Below are 25,280 nucleotides of genomic sequence, written 5' to 3'. Positions count from 1 at the left end.
CTGGGAAAAAGATGCTAAGGATTAAGCTACCAGGTAACAGGAAAAGAGGAAGGCCTAAGATAAGGTTTATGGATGTGGTGAGAGAGGACATGCAGGTAGTTGGTGTGACAGAGCATGATGCAGAGGACAGGGAGAAATGGAAACAGATGATCCGCTGTGGTGACCCCTAATGCGAACAGCCGAAAGAAGATGATGATGATGTGAGAATACAACGCTCCTATCTGGAAATACTGCCTGCCTCCCTAACCCTCCTAGAAAAGATAGCCATTTCCTATGCATCCCAGTGGTGTTAGATTGGCATGTAAGCAGAGGTTCAAATGACTACAGTCATGTATTTCAAGTATGTGCTGACATACATAGCATGCCTTCTCCCTCCTCACCCCTAACATCCAAAGGCAGCTACCGGTACATGTGCCTGATGTCTGATTGTGATAAAAGTGAAAATAAAAATGATTACAGTAATGTATTCTACTGTGTTGCTCCTAGACCATTCACTGCCCTTACACAAGCTATAGTAACCTTCTTTGCACACCTCTGAGGTCTGTGAGAAAAGTAAAAGAAACAATTTCCAAACTGTCACCAGTCCAAACACAAACTATAATGATCTCCTTTGTACAACTCTGAAGTTTGACTGTGATGAAAATTAAAGAAGTAATAATCACATTATCCCCAGATCCCGAACAACATAAAGCAACTTTCTGTACAAACACATGCGCACGCACGCACGCACACATGCGCGCACGCACACACACACACACACACACAAACACACACACACACACACACACACACACACACACACACACACACACACACACACACACACACCCACACACATATCCCTCTAAGCAGGGCTGGTTTTAGAATGGATGCATTTGACAGCAGAGGCAGTTATCAGCTTTATCCTAACATGGTCATATCGCAGTCCTGTTCAGGTTAAACAGTGTAATCAGACAATTAATAAATTTTTCTTCCCATATTCCCCAAACAACAACAGCTTTGGTGGGCCTCGCATACAGTCAAGGATGACTATGGGGGACCCCTGTATCCATTTATACAGTCTGTGGAGTGGGGGTGACCAGACTTCTAGAAGATCTAAGTGTTTGAATGTTCTGTGACACATTTTATGGCTTGCGTTTGAAATATAATGACTTTTTATCTGCATTTTTTGCTAATTCCCAGAACAACAATGTATGTGTTCCGGCATTATTTGGTGTGTGCACAGATAAAATCTGTGATTTTTTTTAGCATTATTTGGTGTATGCACAGATAAAATCCGTGATATTTTTACAGCATTACTTGGTGTATGTACAGATAAAATGTATGATATTTTTTAGCATTATTTGGTGTGTGCACAGATAAAATCTGTGATATTTTTACAGCATTAGTTGGTGTATGTACAGATAAAATCTATGATATTTTTTAGCATTATCTGGTGTGTGCACAGATAAAATCTGTGATTTTGTTTTACATACAAACAACATAGGCCAAAACAATATTAGCTTTCTACTTATCTCAACAAATAGCAATACCTTGTACAACACTGGTACTGCTACACCAGATCAGTGACTTCTGTTTAGTAGTCGTCAAACATTAGCAGAGGTAAGCCACTTTCACTTGCCTCTCTGAGTAGTAATGCATACTTGTCACTGTCCTTGATTTCACATACCTTCTCTGATTTTTTTCTTATAATTCTGCCCTGCCCTTCATAAAGAAATTTGATCTGCTGGTAAAACATTCAGGATTACAGATAATCAATAAGTCCAGACAATGGAGTTTTATACTTGCTATTTCCAAAAATGCATGATGATGCAAAACGTGTTATTCTATTAACTTTGTAAATGCATTAGAGTAATATTAAAAATGTGTTCTTGATTTTGTGGCTTTATTAAGCTATTATTTTTGACACTGCACAGAAATCTTTAGCAAAGAAGGTGCGAGTTATAGTATCTAGTGCTCTAACAGTATTTATAAAACTCATCCAAGAAGTTCAGCAGTATCATCTCTCCTTAAAATCCAAGGTATGTCCTATGATCGGTCACTTTGGACCACCAATCTCTCTAGTGCTTACCTTGCTCATGTTCATTATCAGCTTTATCCTAAAAGGATCATATCACAGCCCTGTTCAGGTTAAAGAGCATAATCAGGAAATGATTACATTTTTTTCTCATTTTCCCTAACCAGCAGTAGATTTTGTATGGCCCCCACACAGTCAAGGATGATTAAAAGGGACCCCTGCAGTCACGGGTACTGCAGGGACCAAACACTGGCTATATTGTTAGCTTTAGTGGAGACACACAGAATGTTCCCCAACAAGGTTTAACTAAGCCAGGGCTCTATGTCAGTGGTAAAATATTTAATGGAATTGTGAAGCCTGTTACTTGGTAAAACACTTTACTATAGTCAGTAATATCTTTGAATTTTAAAAGAGCTATAAGTAAGAGTTATTATCACCCATCTCATTCATTACATATACTAGCTTTTGTTGGCCTGACAACCATGTTACAAAATATTAAGACAAGATAATTTTCTGTGGTTTGGTAACCACCCCCCCAGGAACAGGAGCCCCCAGTGACCACAGGGTTCACTGATATAAAGCCGGCTATGCATGTGACCTCAGGCTATGATAATCTAATTTCTTGCTTTGCTATTCAGTTTTTTTTTTTTTAATTAGCCACTGAATTTACCTGAGCTTACTGGCCATTGTAGCGTGGGGGGGGGGGGTCTTCTAAAGGTATTGATGTTACTGGATAATTCTTCTAGGTATAGACTTGGAGCTGTTACATACAGCTTAAGGTGTCACTCTGTGTCTTTTCCTCTCATGAATCACGATCACCTCCCATAGTAGGTTCATAGGTGAATACTAGGCAAACTGCCCTGAAGGGCAATTTTAAGCCTAGCCAACAACCCCAGTTTAGAATCAAACCCTGTACCTTATGTCTATGAGGCTAAGACCTTAACCATTATTCCAAACCCATGCAAATGAAGGTGGAAAGATTCCAACTCTGCACCCCTGCCACAGGAATCAGCTCATTGACAAGCTGAGTTTTAGCCCTCTAGAATAACTACCAGTAACCCCACGAACAGCCACAACCATCCACAGAGTTTACTAGGTAGGGTGGGGGGAGCTACAGATGTAGATTGCCAGGCCTTTCTTCTGTATCACACATAAACCCTACGAATGACTTAGAATTTGCCAGTTTGCCTAGTACATGTTCTTACAACGTGAAACCACTGCACTCAGAAAAAATTAACATGAGAAAAGGAAGGATATACAGGCTACACACAGAAGGCACCCCAGCCAAGAACCAAACCAGAGAACCTGTTGTGTGATGTTACAGTGCTACTCCCTGTGCCACCTGCATGCACCCTATTTTAGCTGGTTCATGTATTATGCATATGGTGTTACACAGCAGTCTTATTGTTTACTTGTGTCCTATTAGAAGTTCGACTGGTTCAGTTTGTGCCCTACTAGAAGTTAGACTGGCCCAGTTTTTGGTTATGTCATGTGGCCATTATAGGTTTTGACAACATCAAATTCATGGCTAGAACAGAGTTAATTTCTTAACAAGAGCCCAGACTTCTACTTAATTTAATCTTTAGTACTTTCCACAAATTCTCTAATGATTATACTAAACTGCTATGGTTGCCAAGTGAATTTGTTTAATGCTTAAAGCAATCTGTGTGTACAAGTCTGATGTCCTAGCCCAGTCCCAAAAGTTTACAGGTTCAAACCATTGCATACTGTAAAGCCACTCCTTTTCAGATGATAAAAACATGCACACAAGTAATTTATTTAATTGTATCATATTAATTTTCTGTGTATGCTGCGGTAGCGTTGTCACCTCACAGTTAGAAGCTGTCTGGTTCGAATCTCAGCTAGAGCATTTTCTGCATGGAGACATGTGTGAATGGGCGTACCTTCGTTGAAGGTTGTGCATCAGGGCTGGTAACTCGGCACATAAAAATCAACTACCAATCATTAGCAGACCGGAGTTCCGCTGTGGCGACTCCTAACCGGGAAAAGCCGAAAGACACAACAACAAAAGACACAACAACTTTTCTGTGTAATGTTATCTTGGACCCTGAAATTATCCACAGATTTTCAAATCAGCATCTTGTCCTTGATTAGTAGAAGAGTAAACTTTTTTTGCTAAGAATGTGTACTTTGACATAGGTCTCAAAACATTATTAAAGACATCCATCCATCCACAGCCCCCCCCCCCATTTTTTGCACATGGGGTCGGGGTGTCGCTTCAACAGTGACAATCATCTAGAGCCAAGGATTACACCACCAGGTGGCTAGTCCTGCCACAGTAGTTCTTCCACACCCACACTCACTCCTATGGCCAATTTAGAGTGTCCAGTTCATCTATTACATGTCTGTGGAATGTGGGAAGAAACCAAAGCACCCAGAGGAAACCCATGCAAACACAGGAAGGACATGCAGACTCTTCACAGAAGGCACCCTAGCCGAGAATCAAACCAGGGAATATCTTGCTGCGAGGTGACAATGCTATTCTCTTTACCGTAAATACATCTCTGCTTAATTGTGGTAAAGCCCAAATTCAAAGACAGTCTCCTCTATGAATGGAAGAAGCATTGTGAGTAAAGCTTAAGTTAAATAAACTGCTTTATTAAAGGAGAAAGAGTTGACATTACTGTGTCATTCTCAGCAAGATTAAGTGTTTTGCTGAAGAGCCAGTCTATGCCTTTATGGTTGGCTATCAGTAAAAAAATGGTATTTCCTTGTATAATTTCTTCTGACACATGATCAGTGTTTCTAGTGGCTCCCTCTCTCATTACTCATCTCTGTGCTGAGTGGGACGGAGTTAGGTCATGCGGCCTTCCTCTTTTCAAGTGAGCAGTTCCTGGCATTAACCTTAAGGATTTCCCCTCTGTACATTCTGCTACTGACCAATACACCAGCTTAGAATAAAGTGACTCTGAGAACATTTATATTGCAAACTATAAAATCCAACACTTGAGAGAGTACAACTTAACATATTTCACAGATCTCTTTATTTCACAAAATGTTAGCTGCACTGAGAATAGCAACCCTTACCAAAACCAAATTATGCATAAACATACCTCTCAGCTCTCCCTGATTTTACCTCATATTTTTGCCCAGTCCTTCAAAATGCGTTTCAGTTTCTGGTAAATCACTAATAATTAGTTGAATTGGTCAGCATATAATGCCACGTATTACATTTTCATACTCTTTATTGATCCAAAACTGCATGTTGCTCCAAAACCTGTTGCTCTGTTAACTATATAAGGGAATTAGGGCAACATTGTCCATTTCAGGATTTATCCAGATTTCTTTCACAAAGAACTTGTGAATGTAATACTTAGTCTGGAAAGGAAGCAGCTCCATCTCCTGTTGGTAGTATCTAGACAGGAAGTCTGGACTCAAGTTAGAGCTGACCTTAAATACATAGCCAAAATTCATCATGGCTGCATTAAAGCCAAGAACTAGATCAATCCACTATAATCTATCAATCTACTGTAAAAGTGGCAGAGGACCTGTGTTTATACTAGAACTTTGTAAATCTGAGGTACTTACTGTGAACCCAGGTCCGAGATCGAAAATCATCATTGCACACCAAGATGAATCTATTAATTGAAATGATATATTCAAAGAACAGAATCATAACTTGTAATGAAGAACTATGCTTAAGCCAATGAATACCTGAGAAATGCATCAAACACGACTCCCAGAGTTGCTAACCAGATACTCCCGACATTAATTTATATTGTCAAAGCAACCATCTAATCAATAAAAAAAGGGTTTGTTACCATGGATATGAATTTTTCCACTATTTCCATTACTAGCTTTGTGGATATGGGCATCCTAGGGCAATACAGAAACTGCCTCGTGTTTACTGACCACCAGCTAATTCTCAAACAAACTGATAAGGTATGCGAGAGATGTATTTATACAATGTCAGTGGAGACAAAGCTCTCACATAAAAATACTCCTAATGTCAATCAGGTTGTCAGTATTACACAAGCTGCACCCATCACACACACAGTTCAAAACAGACATATAGACCTACATATGCTGAGGCACTTAAATGCAACCTTCATAAACCCTAAAGACTTCCTAGACAAAGTACACATAACAAATACCCTCAGCAGCCCCAAATGCACTCTTTCAAAACAGCACCCACCTCAACACATGCAGACACATTTCATGGAACCTCTACCTCTAAGCCCATAAGCAAGCCACCATACAATCCAACATTTGGGTCATTGGAGACTCCATTGTGAGCCACACTGATGTCCTCCTCACCAGGCTGAGTAAGGAGAAAGTCATGGTCAGTTCCTTATCAGTGGCTAGGATCAGCCACATTATGCATGCACTCAGGTCATTAGAACAGAAGTACCAGTATGACTTAGTCATAGTCCATGTGAGTGTAAATGACCTGAGCCTTCCCTCTCTAGACTATATGAAGAGAGACATCATGGAACACTTTGAATATGCATCCCAGGCTGGTATGAGCCTAGCACTGAGCAGCATTTTACCTTCTCCAAGGTTGATGCCACAATACAAATATAAGATGACGGACTTTAGTAATTGACTTAGTTTCTGGTATCATTCTAAGGGGTTGCAATATTTGTGAGCATGGAAGGAGATGGTCAGCAGACTACACTGCTTTGGCGGAGATGGTCTGCACCTCTCCCCTCTAGGGTTTCAAATATTAGATAAAACATTGTCCTCCCCCATAGTGCCTTTTTTAGGCAATGCCAAACTGAAAGTATTTCCAACATAGCAAATCAAAACCAAGAAAATCTAAAAGTACTACTGCTCAATGCTAGGAGTCTAAACAAGAAACTCTACATCCTACAAGTTCTTCTCACCATAGAGAACCTTGATGTCTGTGCAGCCACTGAGACACGGTTTAAAACCATAGAGAGTAAACTAGTAGTGCAAGGGTATAATGCCTTTTCTACATTTAGACCATGTACTACACAGATAGGGAGTAAAGGGTGAGTAGTCTCGACTTACATCAAAATAAGGATAACTCAATGCTGGTCAAACAGGACAATGCACTTGAGCTTCACCATGCTCAGATCAACATAGGCAAAATCCCATACCCCTTCCTTGCAAGCGGGTTCATATTATATGATCGAATGGTAGAAATAGAGAACAATCTATTATCAAACCCAAATGCACGAAACCACAAAATTTTGAAGGAACGGATCAGCAAATTTTTCCCAGGGAAAAAATTTGCTGATCCAAAAAAAAAAAAAAAAGAATGTACAGACAACATGAAGTGGGGGGCTTTGCCCCCCCCACACCTTAAATATACAAACTCCAACATCGCACCACAGTGAAGAAAGCAGCAAAGTCCAGAGAATGGCCCAGCACATTTTTTCCCTGGGAAAAAATTTGCTGATCCGTTCCTTCGATATTCTGTGGTTTTGTGCATTTGGGTTCGACAAATGGGCATTTGCCATTTCTAGATTTTGCTCATGTAATAGGAACCCCTTGCAAGCTATAGGTCCCACTCTATGACCCAGCAAACCCATAAGATGTACTTCAGCTTATTGGAAACACTCACCATCTACACAATACAATATTCATGGGAGACTTTAATTGCCCCACTTTCTCTCTCTTTTAGCTTTTCCCGGTTAGGGGTCACCACAGCAGATCACCTTGTCCACTCATGTTTGGCAGTGGAGCTTTTACGGTGTCGAGTTGCCAGCTCATCACCCAACCTTCCACAGAAGGCACACACATGCATGCACTCATGCCTAGGGCCAATTTTAGCATGTCCAATCCACTTGCAACATGTCTTTAGGGATGTGGGAAGAAACCGGAGCACCCGGAGGAAACCCACATGACCACTGGGAGGACATGCAGACTCCACATAGAAGACACCACAGCCAAAGATCGAACTGGAGAGCCTCTTGCTGTGAGGTGATAATGCTAACCGCTGCACCACCCAATTGCCCCACTATTAACTGGAAATAATATATAACATCAAACATGTAGGTGCATAGATTCCTAGATTTTGTAAGCGCAAACTCCCTGTATCAGACTGTAAATACACCAGCCAGGGCCACAGACATACTGGATCTAGTTCTCACTAACACAGAACAGTGCTGCACAAGCCCTATTGTGATGTCTTGCCTGACAGGGTCAGACCACAAAATGGTCCACATTGAAGTAAAAGTAGAACCCAGAACCCCAGCTAAAACTGGAATGCTCAGGAACGATTCTAAGGCTAACTTCCTACTATTAAATGATAACCTGGAAAAATTCAAGCCCCTATAAACCCTTAAAACACTGCTGCCTACACTGAGCTGTTTACAGAACCTCTATACAAGCATGCTAATAGCTGAATAGAGGCAGTAGTACCACCACGAATAAGTACAGAACTAACTCAAAAAACAGGCCATCCTGGTGGAATCATACCATCAGTAGGCTCCTTTTTGTCATTTACTTCTCTGAAAAAGCCAATTTCAAGGGCCTCTGGCTGACCAAATTTGAGATAACTGCAGATTTGAAGCAGTCATAGACATGTTCTCTAGGAAGGGCTGACATACACAAATAACTTGTCAGAGCCATGGACTAAAACTAAATGCCAGTAAGTGCATTATACTATCTTTTGGGAAGTCATCCACTCCTGATAATCTCATACTGACAACACATCCCTAAGTGCTGACCCAGTATTCAGGGACTTGGGGAAACACAGACTGTAATCTAGCCTTTGACCATCATGTGTCTACAGTAGTGAGGAAATCATTCTGCGTTGTGCAACTTATAAACAAAGGAATGACATCTAAGTCATTGTGGAAACACATTCAGCAATATGAAATGCATAGCTTCAAATTCTATGGTTTGGAAAGACTTGAACAAGATGTGAGAGGAGACCATGTAAAATTAAGCTAGAGGTTAAAGAGGTACATTGGCATCTTAGGTCTCAAGCTTTGGGTCCCCATGGATTGAATGACAATATCTTTAGCACCTATTTTAAAATTGAAATCAATAAGTACATTTTAATTTTTAATATTAATTATATGTAGAAGTGTCATTAATTTACAAGAACGTTTAACATGGTGTGTTTTTTATTTTTCATTTTATTTCTTGTTGTTTCTTTAAGAATGTATTCATGAGGGATGTATGTAACAATTAGAGGAGGGTAGATCATTATAAAAGCAGGAATGAGGCATTAAGCTTTTATCTCTGAAGTAGTCCCAGAAATTTAAGTTGGGACGAAAGCGCTCAGATTTAATAAAGGCAATTGGATTACAATTGTTATTTCCCTCAGTTTTTCTTTTGGGAAAGTCCTAAATATGTACAGATTTTAGCCAGAAATATACCACAAGCAGCCAAAGGTCCATCTTGCACAAATAAAATCAATGACAAAAGAATGAAGATGACCACCATGGCTAAAAACATGTACTTTAGTCCATTAAAAAAATAAAAACATGCAATGGAGGCATAAAAGAAAAGAGCAGCACTTTCACACCATGAGTGCTTCTGAAGAACACTGCTGTCTGTTACCTTTAAGGTTTCGGATATAGTTGAATAAGGCCTTGTGGTTGTCCTTAGCCTGAGAGACTATCCTGACCTTGTAGTTGGCCTTGTTGGACTTATTCTCTTACTTTTTTGTTTAGTTTAATCAATGAGCTTTTGTCTTTATGAAAGTAGCTCTTTCTGATTTTGGCCATGACTTTTTTCCTTTTGTTATATACCCTGTTAAGGTTAGGATTCCATCAGTGTGATTTGCATTTGGTGTTTGTTATGAGCTTACTTCTCGTAAGTACAACTGTCTCTATGTAGCCATTCACATGTTTGTGTGGGGTTTCTGTGCACAATTCTGCATAGGTTGCTGTGATCTTGGGGTTTGAGGGAGGCATTGAATTTTGACGAACTATCAGTCAGTAGGATGCAGTTTACTAAAGAATAGTTATTAACTGTTAGGTTTAGTTGGGTTTTCCAGGTTGATTTTTATTTTGGAGAAGGCAGCTTTGTGGTCTGACATCACCGGCGAACCAGTGAGGACATGACAAAAGGGAGGTAGTCTGTTTGTTTGAATCTCTGGTTGGTGGGAGCACTATCTAGTCCAGGGTATTTGTGTTAATAACATCCAGAAAACGTTTGAACCTGCAAGTTTGAGGCGGTGTATGCTTCCCACTTTATAGAGGGGTAGTTGAAGTCCCCCATGAATAGGGTATGTGGTTGTATGGTGAGTATCCCCAACTATGAACAATTTATAAGATTCTTGGGGTATAGCTGGTGACCTGTCACTAGCTAGGATATGGTAAGGAACTTTATCTATGGGGACTTGCACATGATTGAACTCCAGGGCATCATCCTATTTAACCAATCTAGAGATATATCTGTTTCTGGGCGGCTGCGGAGGTGCAGCGGTTAGCATTGCCACCTCACAGCAAGAGGTTCTCCGGTTCAATCCTTGGCTGGGGTGCCTTTTGTGCGGAGTCTGCATGTCCTCCCTGTGGTCACGTGGGTTTCCTCCGGGTGCTCCGGATTCCTCCCACATCCCAAAGACATGCTGTAGGTGGACTAGACACTATAAATTGGCCCTAGATGTGAGTGTGTGCACCTTCTGTGGAAGGTTGGGCATTGGGCTGGCACCTTGACACCGTAAAACAACACTGCCAATCATGAGCAGACAGATGATCCGCTGTGGTGACCCCTAACCGGGAAAAGCCAAAAGAAGAAGAAGAAGAAGAGGAGGTATATATCTGTTTCTGATGCAGGTCAAGACACCTTCACCTTTAGAAGCGGCTGTTCTGCTGTTGGCCTAAATGTGTGGAAGGCACTGTAATGTTGCACTGCCAAAGTACTTTCTACAGTTTTAATCCAAGTCTCTCTAATGGCACAGATGTCTATGTTATCCAGAGTGAAGGGAGCTTGCAAGGTGTGGAGTTTAATGTTGGGGGTCCTAGCATCAGTAGTAACATGTTAAGCTTGCTTTGAATTTTTTTTTTTTTTTTGCTATATTGGAAGGTTTGGCAGTTTGGCATTGCCAAACAAAGGCTTTAAGAGGGGTGAATAAACTTGTAGATAATATCTGAAAGCCCAGGGGGGACATGTGCAGACCATCCTTGGCAAAGTAACATAGTTTGTTAACCATTTCTTCTCATTCTGACAAATGTTGACTCACCCTGGAATGACACCAGAAACTAAGCCAGTTGTTACATCAACCATTCTTTTTTGTTGGTGAATGTAGAATGCTGCTCAGTGAAAGGCAAATACCGATCTGTGACATACACAGATCCATAATAACTCATTCCATATGGTACAGTGAGGTACATCTCAGGTAATTTACACCCACATAGAATCATACTGGCACCTATGGTGCAGTGACTTCAGTGTGAGTGTGTGATATGGAGGATCTTGGCTCCAGATAAGCAGCTGACCATCATCTTTTCCTTGTTTAGCCTGGTGCTTGTGGCATTTGTTTATCATACAATAGAATGCCCAATGACAAGAATCCTAGGTAAAGTGTGTGCTTGGCTTATGGGCTTTGATCTTGGGGGACCATTAGATGTAAGCTTATGTGCTGTGTTTGTTGTTGCTTTTGGTGACTGCTTTAGAGATTGCTGAAGATGGGCATTGCTGTTTGTGGGCTTAGTAGGTCTTTGAGGATTGGGAAGGTTCTTTTAAGTGTCTTAGTATAGAGTGGTCTATGTGTGTCATGAGCAGTACGTATGGAGGAAGTAGTGTGTGTGTGTGTGTGTGTGTGGTGAGGGAAGGATGTAGTGTGTGCGTTCTTGACAACCTTTTCTGTAATATGATGTGATAATGGCTTTTGAGGAACTTTTTGTTTCTCTGTTGTATAAAAGGAATCATGCTAGTGAGTGATGGGTGCTTATAAACATGTATACTTAAGTTACTGTTTTTAAGCCTTTAATGCTTTACACACTCAGTTTGGGTGTAAATGCGAGTATTTACTATTAAATATTTGTTTTTGACTACAATTTAGTGAGCAAGCCTAGATTTTTTTCTTAAACATGGAATCTTTAAATAAATGTGCTTCAGATTATCTTTTAAATCAAAATTATTTATTTAACATTTGTTTACCTGGAAAGTCCAACTTGGAACAAAGCCAATTTTCAGTGGAGGCCCAGGGAGAAACACTTCAGATGCATGTCTTTGTAATGTTGGAGGAAATCGGAGCACCTGGAGGAAACCCACACGAATGCAGGGAGGACATGCAGACTCTGCACAGAGGGCACGCCAGCCATGAATTGAACTGTACAGCCTTTTGTTGTGAGGTGACAACACTACCACTGTACCACTGCACCATCCCCAATTACTGAGGAATTAGTGATATGTATAAATATTTCTTTAAAATAGACAGCAGCAGTACAACTTAATGTGTGTGTTGTCTTATGTTAACAAACTTTACGGGGTGTGTCAACACTAATGTTTGACAATATGACAGTAGAGGATTTCTGCCACTATTGAGAAGGCTGTGCTTACTAAAAGAAAATGTGTAAATGACTGGACTGTTGAGGTACATGCATTGCAAAACAAACTATTTACTCAGGGGGGGGGAAGTCCCAGAGACTGATATATACCCAAGTGACAGTAAAACATCTAGAATGGTACTTGAGAGAGAAACATTTGGTCATAATAATTTAAATAATAACAGATATCAGTTAAGTAGCAAAAGGAAAAATAGATTAAACTAAGTAGCATAAAGCCTAATAAAAAGGAAAAGAACTGGTTTACATATAAGCATTAACAAGATATTAATAAACCCTTACAACATGACCACCTGTAAGGATACTTCATCCTCAAATCAATTACAAGAAATTGTTTATCTGACATTAACTCAGTTCATGAACATATTTTCCCTGGGACAGTTATTCTAAACTAAACTCCACAAATGAAAAAGGCCTAGAAAGTCATGCTGATAGACATTAAGTTCTCTCACAGGATAACTCAAAGATAGGTTATGAGGGGTACTATTAACCTAAAATTAAAATGATACAATCATAAATGACATAAATATGAATGTTATTGAAGAAATTATAAACACAAATAATATTAATGAAAATGAAATACCTGAGGCTCAAGAATATAATGTGAAAGGAAAAAACAACAACCCAAGTGGAAAAGGTTTGCAAAAACACATGGAAGAGAAACTGATTCAGCTCTCAGTAAGGACCTGACAAAATAAAATATAGCCACTAAATAATCTTTAGAAAAAATATCCAAAATTTCATGTTAATAAAAGGGTAGAAAATGTGGAACATAATAGAGGGGTTCTGTTTTTTTTTTGGGGGGGGGGTGGGATTCTCACTTGTGACAGCAAGTAAAACCTTTAACATTTTTTGAATAAGTACCTAACAGTATCATCTTTAAAACGTATAAATTTCCATTATGTATACTGGGCTACTCTCTGTTAAGAACAAGTACTAAATTCTGATAATAACAGCAAGGACAAATGATATGTCTTATGTAGTAATGGGACAGGTAAAGGTTTATTGTAAAGAAAAGAAGGTGGATTTAATTTGTTTTGTGAAATAATACCTTGTTTCGTGTTCTGTGATTATGCATTACAAAAGCAAAATGTTTTAATACCTGGTTGAGAAGGTGGGATATTTAACTGTTTTAAGGTTCTGACAGCATGGGAATCTGACAGCATGGGAAGACACAGCTTTGGACCACAAATATATGCAGGAGATCAAATACATTTTAGTAACAAAAGAAATTACACAGAGACAAAAATATTAAAGGAAAATTTTGTCTTTTTTAGGTCAGTGCAGAAGTTAGAAGTTGCTTTAGAGGATGACAAAATATCGTACAGAACTGTAAAATGCAAGCTGCTAAAAACATAATACAATAAGAGGTAGAACTATGTATAGTCAGTATCATTTTCAGGCAATAGCTATTACTGAATCTGAAGGGATGCAAAAAAAAGAAATATTTTCTGAATTCACCAAATATGAAATGGTTCGACATGCTAAGAAAGGTGGAAATATATTATTATTATTATTGATACATACATCTATTAGTAGTTATCTCAAATGATGAAAGAATGAGCTTAATATTAAAGAATGTTACACCTTGGACAGACTTCAAATTTTTTAATAATTATTTACAGGACTCTAAAAATGAGGAATTTGGAAGATCAGTCCATTCTGCAAAACTTATTTGGCTATTTGGGTGGTTTACTGACATGAATGTAATTTCAGTTACATGACTGTTAATTGGTATAAACAAATTGCAAGTACCTTTATGGAATCATACTTTTGGACATATTGTATTAATACAATGTTGCATAAAAGTTGACTTACCAACACATTGTTTAAATACTTAGAATGTTTAAGCATTATAATTTGAACTTACTGAATATGCCAAATTTATTGGTGATCTTAGTAAATTAGAACAGGACAGAGTATATTTGGATATGTCAAAAGATTGTTTCTAAACCACCTTTAATAACATTAGTACTTTACATCTTAGAGGTGTGGAGATAAAGTATCAGGAAAGTAGGTGGAATTAAAAAACCTTCGTGGAATAATCATTTTAACAAGGTAATTGAGGGAAAACAGACATTTATAGTTATAATATATCAGAAATAGATCTAAATATAATAAGGTGTGTCTAATGGTGCCACTAAGAATATGAGGAAAGTCCTTATAGGAGAAGGAACTATAAAAACTCTTTGATAAGGACAACTAACAATAAAAATATTTTATACGTAAGTTAATGCAACTAGAAATGTATGCAATATCATATGTTTATATAAATATCAGTGAAGTTCTCAAGGCTGTCTCCTTTCGCTGATAAAGACTATTGAGGAGGTGGTGAACCTTCCCATATACTGTATGACCAATGTGACCCAATCTGCTTGCTTATCTAGGTTCAAAAGCTCCCTAAACATTTTAGCTCTAGTTGTCAGAGCACAAAGTTCCATGTCTGGCAGACCCATCCCTCCATATGCAGTCGGTAAGATAGGTTAAGGTGCTGCCAGCTAAATTTAGGCTTTTCAGAGAGTGCACCACATACAATAAGGATTGCTGACTTGTTGCTACACCTTGGAATTGGTCAGACTAAAAATATGAAAAACAGAAGGCAGCGAGGAGATTCACAAAGATGGAGGTAAGACGTCACTTAGAGTTTTGCATCCACAATGTCCCTGCTTCAACCGGATGTATATATTGTTCCTATTTTTAAGGGAGAAGATGAGCCAGATGTAGGTAATTATTACCCAATTAGGCCTAATTCAGTTATAGGGATCTGCTTTGAATGATGTATATTACAACATTTAATAAAAGAAAATATCTGTATACCAAGCTTAGATTGTAATCAATATGGCTTTAAAAAAGGCAGATCAACTTTAACGTGTCAAGTTAAATTTTATACTGAAGTTTCAATCTTAAAGGATCAAGGTAAATGTTATGTAGTTACATATCTTTGATGTAAGCAAAGCTTTTAACTTGTTACACTGTGATCAAATCATTGGCTCTCTTCAAAAGATGGGTAGATTCTTACATAATAAGGTGGATCGCAAATGGGTTATGAGATTGTCAGCAATGTGGCATTCTACAAGGTACTAGGTTGAGACGGAAGGCAATATCCAAGACAGTACCTCAAGGTTCAATATTAAGACCTATACTTTTTAAGACAGTATGGGAAAAAGAGGTTGTGGATGGATGGATTCTCTGAAGTCTCAACTTCTAACAGATTTTGATTATGCAAATATGTTGATGACCATAAAGAGGAGGCAGAGATTAATGATCTTAAGGATGTGTAATACTTCAATGTTTATCATACAAGCTTAAATAAATGGGCCACCAGGATGGAATTTCAACTCAAGTTTAAGAAAAGTAAAATAGTAACTTTTGGTGAACATAAACTGAAGGTAATGATAGGAAACAACAGACTTGAAATAGTTGATTATGGGAAAGATCTAGTTACCTTAGTAGGAACCAGCTTGACAGTAAAGCATCATATACAAGATGCAAAATCAAGGGCTTTAAGACATATAGGACTAATATTGAACATAATAGAAACCATGGACTGTATTATACTAAAAACCTTATTTATATTCAATGTTAGGCCATTAATATAGTATATCTGATTTTCTCCCACATGACAAAGTCAGGGGCTAAAGGTGAAGGTATCTTGATCTGCATTAATAACAAGCATACATGTAGGCTGATTAAGCAAGATGGCACCCTGGAATTTCTCCACTTGTAGATTACCATAGACAAAGTCTCTTAGTATATCCTATCAAGCTATAGGTCTCCCTCTATGTCCCACAAAACCCATAACTCTTACCTAGACCTGCTGGAAACACTCATTATTCCACCAAGTACCTCACTCATGAGGTAATTTAATTATCCTTATAATGACTGGTAAACCCATTTGAGCTTAAATTTGTAGGGTCAGAGATTCCTGGACTTTGTGAACACAAACAGCCTAGACCAGATAGCGCATACGCCCATTAGAGGATTAAACATATTTTACCCGGTGCTTTCAAATATGGGACAGAGCTGCACACCCCCACCAGTGTCATTTCATCCCTGGTAAGATCTGATCACAAAGCTATCTCCTTTGAAATTAAAATCAGTATGGAACCCCAGTTAATCCTGTAATGGTTAGGAACTATTCTAAAGCCTACTACCTTTTATTAAATGATAACTTGTCAAAACTGCATGCCCCTCCAAACCCAGAAAACACAGCAACCTATGCAGAATTGTTCTCAGAAACTCTGTACAACCATGTCAATGGCTGCACTGAAGCCACTGTGCCTACTAGAAGGAAGCCTTAAAACTAAAACAAACCACCCTGGTGGGATCCTAAATTAAATATGTTGTACAACAAAAGAAAGTCATAGCTAAAAATCGGAAGTGTAACACCCAAAAAGATAAACACTCTCTCATCAAACTAAGCAGACAGCTAACAGGGCTAATAAAGTCCAAAAAAGCTAACTTCAAGGTCAAGATAGCTTTACAGGCCAAAGAAAACTGTAAGGCTATATCATTCAGCTATATCAGAAACCTCAAAGGCAGCACACAGCAGTGTGCTGAACTGGTGGTTAATGGAGCCACATTCACAGAGCCGGGGTGATAGAGCAAATCTGCTGGCTGAAAAATTCAGTTCCCTATCCATGTAAAGCAAAGCCCTTCCTTAACCCTATTCAAGCATAACTTGGACCAGTGTTTGGGAAATCAAGAATTCACCCCAGGTCTGGCACCTGTACCTCTTGAAGGACATAGGTCGTAACTAATTCATGCCCTAACATAGACCCTTTGGGATAATGACTGGGATGCTAAAACTCATGGGACATATCTGGGTTACACAGCCAGGCTTATAAAGGCCCTAGTGGTTGTTAGCCTAGTATAAGCCTATGAACCTGTGAATGGTCTAATGGATTGTCTGCAGCATGGTTTTAATTATGAAACTATGAAGCCGAATGGTTTCTTAACCACAGCAAAGTCATGGTGATCAAATGTTAGCTCACTGTCAGAATACATATCCATATGCCTAAAGGCTGTGTCAATTTCAGGGGGCATAGCTTTGATGAGCTATGAACTAGGGGTGCTTGATTTCCCAAAAATGACATCACTACACTATTTAGCATTAATGGTAGGACTATGGTCATTATACCAAGTGCTGGTCTGATCAAGTCTTTGTTGAAGTATCAGTGTGTCAGAAGGGGGAGTTAACAGCCCCCATTCTATAACCATTAATACCTTGTCTTCTTCTTTTCACATCAGAGATACAGAAGCCAAAGAGGTGGGGGCTAGGACAGAGGCATGAGGTGTACTAAGCATGATGCTTTAAGGGGTTCCCCAACCTTTCCTATCTGAGGTCTGTTAGTGAGGCAGTTAGCAAAGCAAAGTATAACATAAAGGCCAATGTTTATCTTGGTGAGTTTTTGATAACACCAACCTAAGGCATGGTGCCAAAGATCTTGGCCAGAACCAAATATGCAGAATGGACAATGTGACCTTTTTTCATGAAAAACAAGTTAAGATTCAGGGTCTAAAGCTGCTTATATTGTTATTTATGTGCTCAATATGAATGCATTCCATGACCTTGCAGATAATACTGGTTAGGCTTATGGCTCTCTATCTACCAGGGCCTGTAGTAGGGCTACCACGGTACAGTGGTACCATTAAGAGCATTTATCAAGCCTTATGGTGTAGGTTGAAGACATTTAATAGCAGCTGAGATAAACCCTGATTTGCATTGACTAGAAAGCAGCTGAGGATATAAGACTTCCAACCAGGCCAAATAAAGATGGTACCTCTGGTACCATCATAGACTGGATACTGAAAACCTACCCCAACCTTACCTCAAACGCAGAATACTACCAGACCCTCTCAGCGACCACCTACCAGCCTTCATAGTCCGCCTACCCTCTCACATAGAAAAGCAACACCAATACGCCCAAACCCGCAACCTAGCCTCCTTCAACCCTGAAATCTTCTCAGAATGCCTTAAGCACACAGACTGGTCACCCCTAAAAACCCTTCCACTAGATAGTGTTGTATCTTATTTCAACCAAACCTTCCTTATCCTACTAAATAAACTAGCTCCCCTTAGAACCAAATGAATCAGAACCAATCACTGTCCCTGGCTAGCCCATGAAACTAAATTTATTATGCATCAACGAGACAAAAACTGGAAACAATACCAAAAACAGAAAACCCCCAACTACCTCCTAGAATTTAAACAATTACATAACCTGGCCAAATAACTAATAACAAAAGATCGCAAAACCTACTACTGTAAACTCCAATCCATGCACTCATCAAACCCTAAAAAATTTTGGAAATCCAATTCATCCGTTTTGAACCCTGGTAATAAAGACAACCCTTGCCCAGATCCTAACCTTACCAGCCTCGAAACCACCACAAAATTCAACTCATTCTTTATAGACTGCATAGCAAAACTATCCTCCTTCCCTGACCCCCCTCCAACCCCACCCCCTCCTGCCCCCCTCACTCCCAATCAACCTCCTCCCTCCCCCATTCAGCTTTACACCCATCCCCACAAACAAAATAAAAAGACTGCTTCTCAAGCTAAAACCATGTCGCAACGCACCAGACAACCTACCACCGACCTTCCTCAAACAACCTGCTGAAACTATAGCCTATCCTATATCTATTCCTATAAATAGATCCATACAAGAATCCTATGTCCCAACAATCTGGTGGCATGCATTCATCATCCCCTCTCCACAAAGGTGGTAAAACATAGACACAACTAATTTCAAACCCATAGCTATACTTTCTCCTCTTTCTAAAATGGTAGAAAAGACTATCCACTCAACTTATGCCATACCTAACCCTACACAAACTCCTCTCCCCTACTCAACACGTCTTTTGCCCTGGCCACAGTACCATGACTGCCCTCCTATTCTTTCTTGAAACCATCAACCTACCACATGAAAATGGCAAATACGTATCATCACTGTTTCTAAATCTCTCAAAGGTGTTTGACACCATCTCCCACTCCTTACTCCTGTCCCGGCTCTCATACTTAAATCTCTCTTCCTCTACCTTAGCCTGGTTCTCTAGCTACCTATTCAACTGCCAACAAGCTGTCCAATGGAAAGCATCAACCTCTCCTTTCTTACCAACACCCACAGGAGTTCCCCAGGGATCTGTACTGGGCCCACTTCTCTTTAACATATTCATCAACAACTTCCACCACTCCATCCCCGAAGCCTCAATTACCCAGTACGCAGATGACCCCACCATCATCTGCTCATCCTCCTGCCCCTCTGAACTGCTACTAAAAATCCAGCTAGCCCTCTCCAAAACTGAATCACCTAGCCCTAAACACTAGCAAAACAAAACTAATAATTTTTACTCCTACCAAAAACTCCAGTTTCGACAAAAACTTATTCTCGATTAAAAGCCAGAATAACTCCCCCCTAGAAACTGTTCCCAGTACCAAGCTACTAGGCATCACCATTGATGAAAACCTAAAATTTGATTCCCACATTTACTCCACAATTAAGAAAACCCATCAGAAAATCGGTCGTCTCTACAGACACAACCGTTACCTCAGCCCTTCCACCCGACAAACTTTCGCAACTACCTTCTTTCTCCCCTCTCTCATGTATGACACCCCCCTATTCTCCAACCTTCAACTTAGTGTAAGTTCCAAACTTGAACCCAGCTACCACAAAATTTGCAAATTTGCAACTAATTTTAAAAACTCATCTCATCACTGCCACTCCTTACACACCCTCAAATGGCTAGAACTCCCCAACTACCTAAAATACCTACAGCTTACCACTGCCCACAAACTCATCTTCATACCTGCAGAATGCCCTTCTCTCGCCACATTCCTAATACCTTACTCCATCAGATCCAAGAGCCAAAACCTCCTACAAGTGCACAACCCCACACATCCCCCTGGCCAGTTATTACTACCCTACACCATAGCTAAACTATAGAACTCTCTTCCCCCTCCACTACGCAGTATACCAAACCACAAAAACTTCAAATCCACCCTGCTCTCTCATCTGTCCTCCAAATGGGAATACCCTTCTCATGCCCCTACCTAAACACCCCCCTACTCTTAAATCCTTTATAAAGATATAGGATCAATACACTATTCCTACAGTACAACATCCCTTTTTAGTTGTATTCTATATGGCATAATGTCTATTCAATTGTATGACATATGCATTAAGACTACTCAAATGCTTTAAATGAACTTTCTAAATCAATAAATAACCTCTGTACTATCTTTGACAGGAATGTTTAAATATTTCTAACCGAATCTTGACAAAGAAATTCATATCAAATATGTCCTGTCTTTGCCAGAGTTGATCAAATGTCTGAAAATTGATTTCCATATATTTTCCTATCTAATATGTAACTTTATATTCTTCTGTAATGAATGTTATGCATGAAAGCCTCTTCTTATTATATATTTTTAATACTGTATATTTTCAAAAATATTGTAACCTCTATTGCCATGAATGTAACTGCTTTTGGAGCTTTTCTCCCCGGGCCTCCACTGAAAATGGGTTGCTCTGACCCAATGGACTCTCCCGGTCAACAAATTCAAATAAATAAATAATACTATTAGGACCCACTGAGTTTGTATTCATGGTCTCAGAAAGAGCTGTTTGGACTTGATACAAAGTGATTTATGGGGGACGAATTAGGGAATCAGTAGGGGTAGCAGTGGCTTGAGTGGGTGATGTTAAGTTAGGGCTGAATTTGTCAGCAAGGACATTGGCAATGACTTCAGGATTTGAATAGGTGGTACCATTTAGTATCAGTTCAGAGCAGTTTTGTGAGTAGCTTCTACTTTTTCTAATATGGATATAGAATGCCTTCTGATTGTCTTTGGTAACAAAGGCAACTTTAACTTCATAACTGGCCTTACACTTCTCAGTTACATCAAAAGTCTTTTTTTATACTGGGCCAGAATAGCCTTATTATAAAGCTATAACAGTCACTTCCTTTCATTGCAAGGCTTGTTGAATCTTTTGACAGATAAGGGCAGATACCTTGATGCTGTTATATAGAAATTAGTAGAATTCATACAAATATGACATGGCATGATTTTGGTGGCTGATTGAGGATTTATTCTAGTTCTGATATTTGATATTGTTAACAAGTACTACATAGCTGGCTTTACAGATTAGTCCCTGATCACAGTTATATTCTTAAAACTAACAACACAGGTCTTAAGTGAAAGTGAATATATTGATATTAACAGTGTCAGTGGCTCAACAGATAGCATGCTTATCTTTTGTGCTAGAAGATCAGAAGGCTGTGGGTTTTCTTCCCACACCAACTACTTGGATTAACTTCTTAATATTGACACAACAGTGCAGTATAAGTGGGGTGCTGCACTCCTGAACTGATGTGCCATCTGGCTTAGTTGGTGGTAGATGAGGTGGATGTAAAAGGTCCCATGGCACTTATGGAAAAAAGTAGAGGAATTTCCCCAATATCTTGGCCAAATTTCCCTAGTTAGTATAAATACCACCTTCGGTTTTTCTGAAAAGAGGGCACTGACCTAGTGGGACTAACCCAGTCAACGAATAGTAAATATAAAATAAAATAAAAATATATGACTGCTTGGTCGTCAAACTTTACCATTAAGGCAGATATGTTTAGGGGGTATAGGTAGAGAATATGCAAGTAAAAACTATATCAATGCAATTTGTACTTATACTGGGGAAGGGGACTATCTGGTCAAGGAAACTGGTATTAACAAAGTCAAGAAATCTTTGTACATGTCTACTGTTGGTGATATATACCCACCAGCTAATAAAAGGATAGAAAAAAATCTTTCATAAGTAGTGTATTAGGTTTAATAGCTATTCTTTATCTAATAAGTATACTTTGGGCTCAGCAGGGTACATAGAAAGGGTTCTGTAATTTGCAATTTTGTGGTAATTTAGTCTTCTTGAGTGATACTAAAACATCAATAAGTTTCAGGCTAGCATTATGTAGACTCTGGCATGAAATAATGGGAGTTTGAATAAATACTGGTACACTCCGCCCAGTTCCCAGTGGGAATGAATGCATCTAATGGGCTGAAACCAAGGAAAAAGGAAATGCTACTGGTACACTGAAACTAAATTTTGACATTTAAAAAATATGCATGTCTTTTAGACTCAGGACAGTTTGGAGTTTTGGCATTTTATGGTTCAAACTCTCAGAATTAAGCAGTGCTACCTTAACACTGTCCAAATGAGAATTAGTTAAGACAGAATGTTCATAAGTTAAACCCTGCCTAAAAAACGGACTACATGGGCAGCCAGCATCTTAACTATTATGTAAAAGCCAGGGGCAGAGAGATGCAGATCATTCCTAGTAAACAAGTAGGGACTGTCAAGCACTTCATTCCATGTGGTCACACAATGGATGCACCTAGAATGACACCAAGTTACCAGCCAGCTGTTTTAGCCAATTACCTTATCTCAGTGATGGTAAAATACTGCTTAGAACTAAGGCCTTACATGAGACATGGAATCAGAGCTCAAATATGCTTCTCTGTTTCCAGAAGGTTAGACTGCCTAAGATTATTCATGCCTACACGAGGAAGGTCATAGTTATAAATGAACTGGTGGAAAGTTTAAGGGCCCAAGAGTTATCCCAAGTTTTGGTACTAGAGAGGCAGCTTACCACTATCCCACCCTTGTCCAGCTTAGCGGGTGCTGAGTCTATGTGTCAAAACCTTACCTGAATTAGCTAAACGCTTTGAGGACCTTAATGGTGCAGGCAATTCATCTTGGTTGTGAAAATAGTGAAAGATGTAGGTATATGCAGGTAAGTGTTTCCAGCTAGCTGAAGTTTGCTAGAGAGGTTTCTGGAGAGCTTGGCTACTGTTTTCTTGAGCCTCAACATATCTGGGTGTAGTATTGCAATATTTTTTATGGACTATGTGGTACTGAGAGATCTGCCTCCAGTTTAATTAAGCAACTGCATCTCTCGAGTTCCTATTAGAACACTGAAAGCTCAAAATAGCGAATGACCTAAAGGTCGGAAATGCTGGACCTCGATCTACTTTTTGTGAGATCACGGTACAGTGAAGATTGGAATATTTGCCCTTTCCTCACTGTAGTGCAATCTCGGAGTTGGTATATACGTTTAGCGGGGGGGGGGGGCACAGCCCCCCACAGTAGTGAGTTCAAGGTCCTGCATTTTTTACCTTAAGGTCGTTCGCTCTTTTGGATTTTCATTGTTTTACCATAGATCCAATCTCTCACAGGTGGCACTGGTATATAATTTGTGTGGGGAATTATGGGTAAACATGAAGCAGTTGTTACACAACTTCCATAAATGGAGGGCTAATAGACTGACTAACGTAAGAGACAATGCAAACTGGACTTTTGTGGTGAAAAATGGTAGGATAATGGGTCTAGTAAGGAGGCAAATAGTAGAGAGAGTAGTATAATTTTTATAGGAAAGAGTGGTGATCCTGTAGTGATAACACACATTATCTTAAAAAACAATAATGACGCAATGCAATAAGCTTAGGGCAGTTGCAAACTAACTCTAATACTTAACTACAGAATAAGTGCTTTATCCATGACCAGAAATGTAATACCAGTATTTCATAATGAAATGTGGGTACTACACTCCTGTACCATTTTCACATGCCAATTGCTCCCATTGACAGTGTCAGCAGCAGAAAAAACAAAGAAGCTCTTCGACTTGAAACTGTAGCAAACTACTTGCTACAAATGTGACAAGTAGCTTGCTACAGTTAAAATAACACTCAGTGAGTGCTTCAGCATTTCAGTCATTGCTGCAAATCAAACCTCTCAACTTTTCTTTTTTTTTACAGAACTTCACTGATTTTTGCTCATATTTTTGCCTTCTCCTCACAGAATTTCTGATTTTCTAGTAAATTACTGAGGAGTACAGTCAATAATTCTAGACTTTTGAATTTCATACTTTGTATTGTTCAGAAAATGCAAATTCAAAAACGTTATTCTATTAACTTTTTAAGTGATTTAGAGTAATAATTAAAAATGATTCCTGATATGGATTTTTGCCTCCCCAATTGTTTTCGGCTTTGTCTAGGATTCTTGTGCAAAGAAGTTGAGAGGAATGCCACAAATGCACTATCATCATTCATAAATGAATTCATTACTTTACTTCTGCACCATCATCATCTGTATAATTATGCCATTTGCAGCTTTTACTTGGGACACAACCCCTTCATCCCACCTTAGTTATGGCTCGGACACATATTAACTATAATGGTAAGAAACACATGCTAAGCAATAACCCTAATACAACAACTACAAACTACTAAAATTAGAAATGTTGTGTGAGTGGTCACACTAAGGGAAGATAAAGATAGTTGTTTTTCTTAGAGTGACTAAAAATAAGTTTTGGTGGGTCTTTAGGTTAAGTAGCACAGTTAGTTACCTAAAGAGGGACACAACACATGCAACAGTGCATCTTGAAAAGACAGCAATAGATTCTAGGCAAGGCTCTATGCAGTGATAAAGCATGTATATTACATCTTGCAGGTCTGTGGGTTTGGCAATTATCTTAAATAATTACTAAATTTATAAACCTCTGTGGCATTACATACATGAATCACTGCACCCTTGGAGAGAGGAATGAGCATAAAGTTAGGCAGCTGCCCTGCTTTCTACTTCTGCAAAAAAAGCCATGAAGGTTTTTTTACACTCTGGCTATCTGTACCTGTGGCAGGAGTGTATTGCAGTAATGTTGCCCACAACTTTTAAGCCTATGGGCTTACAACAGTATTCCATATTAGACAGCATGCAGTATGTTTATGACAAATAGTATTACTCCACTGGGAACAATAT

General features: G+C 39.1%; 1 protein-coding gene across 2 annotated transcripts in view; it reads right to left on the bottom strand.

Annotated features, from left to right (window-relative positions):
- LOC122799628 (guanylate-binding protein 1-like) overlaps positions 1 to 25,280 on the bottom strand; it is a 983,968-nt gene that overhangs the window by 262,472 nt on the left and 696,216 nt on the right. The gene's annotated exons all lie outside the window — the stretch shown is intronic.

This window comes from Protopterus annectens, chromosome 4.part0 (genome assembly GCF_019279795.1).
Source record: "Protopterus annectens isolate FY-2018-M chromosome 4.part0, PAN1.0, whole genome shotgun sequence".
Classification (NCBI taxonomy): domain Eukaryota; kingdom Metazoa; phylum Chordata; order Ceratodontiformes; family Protopteridae; genus Protopterus; species Protopterus annectens.
Note: the sequence above shows the minus strand (reverse complement) of the source record. Positions and strands in the feature narration are given on the sequence as shown.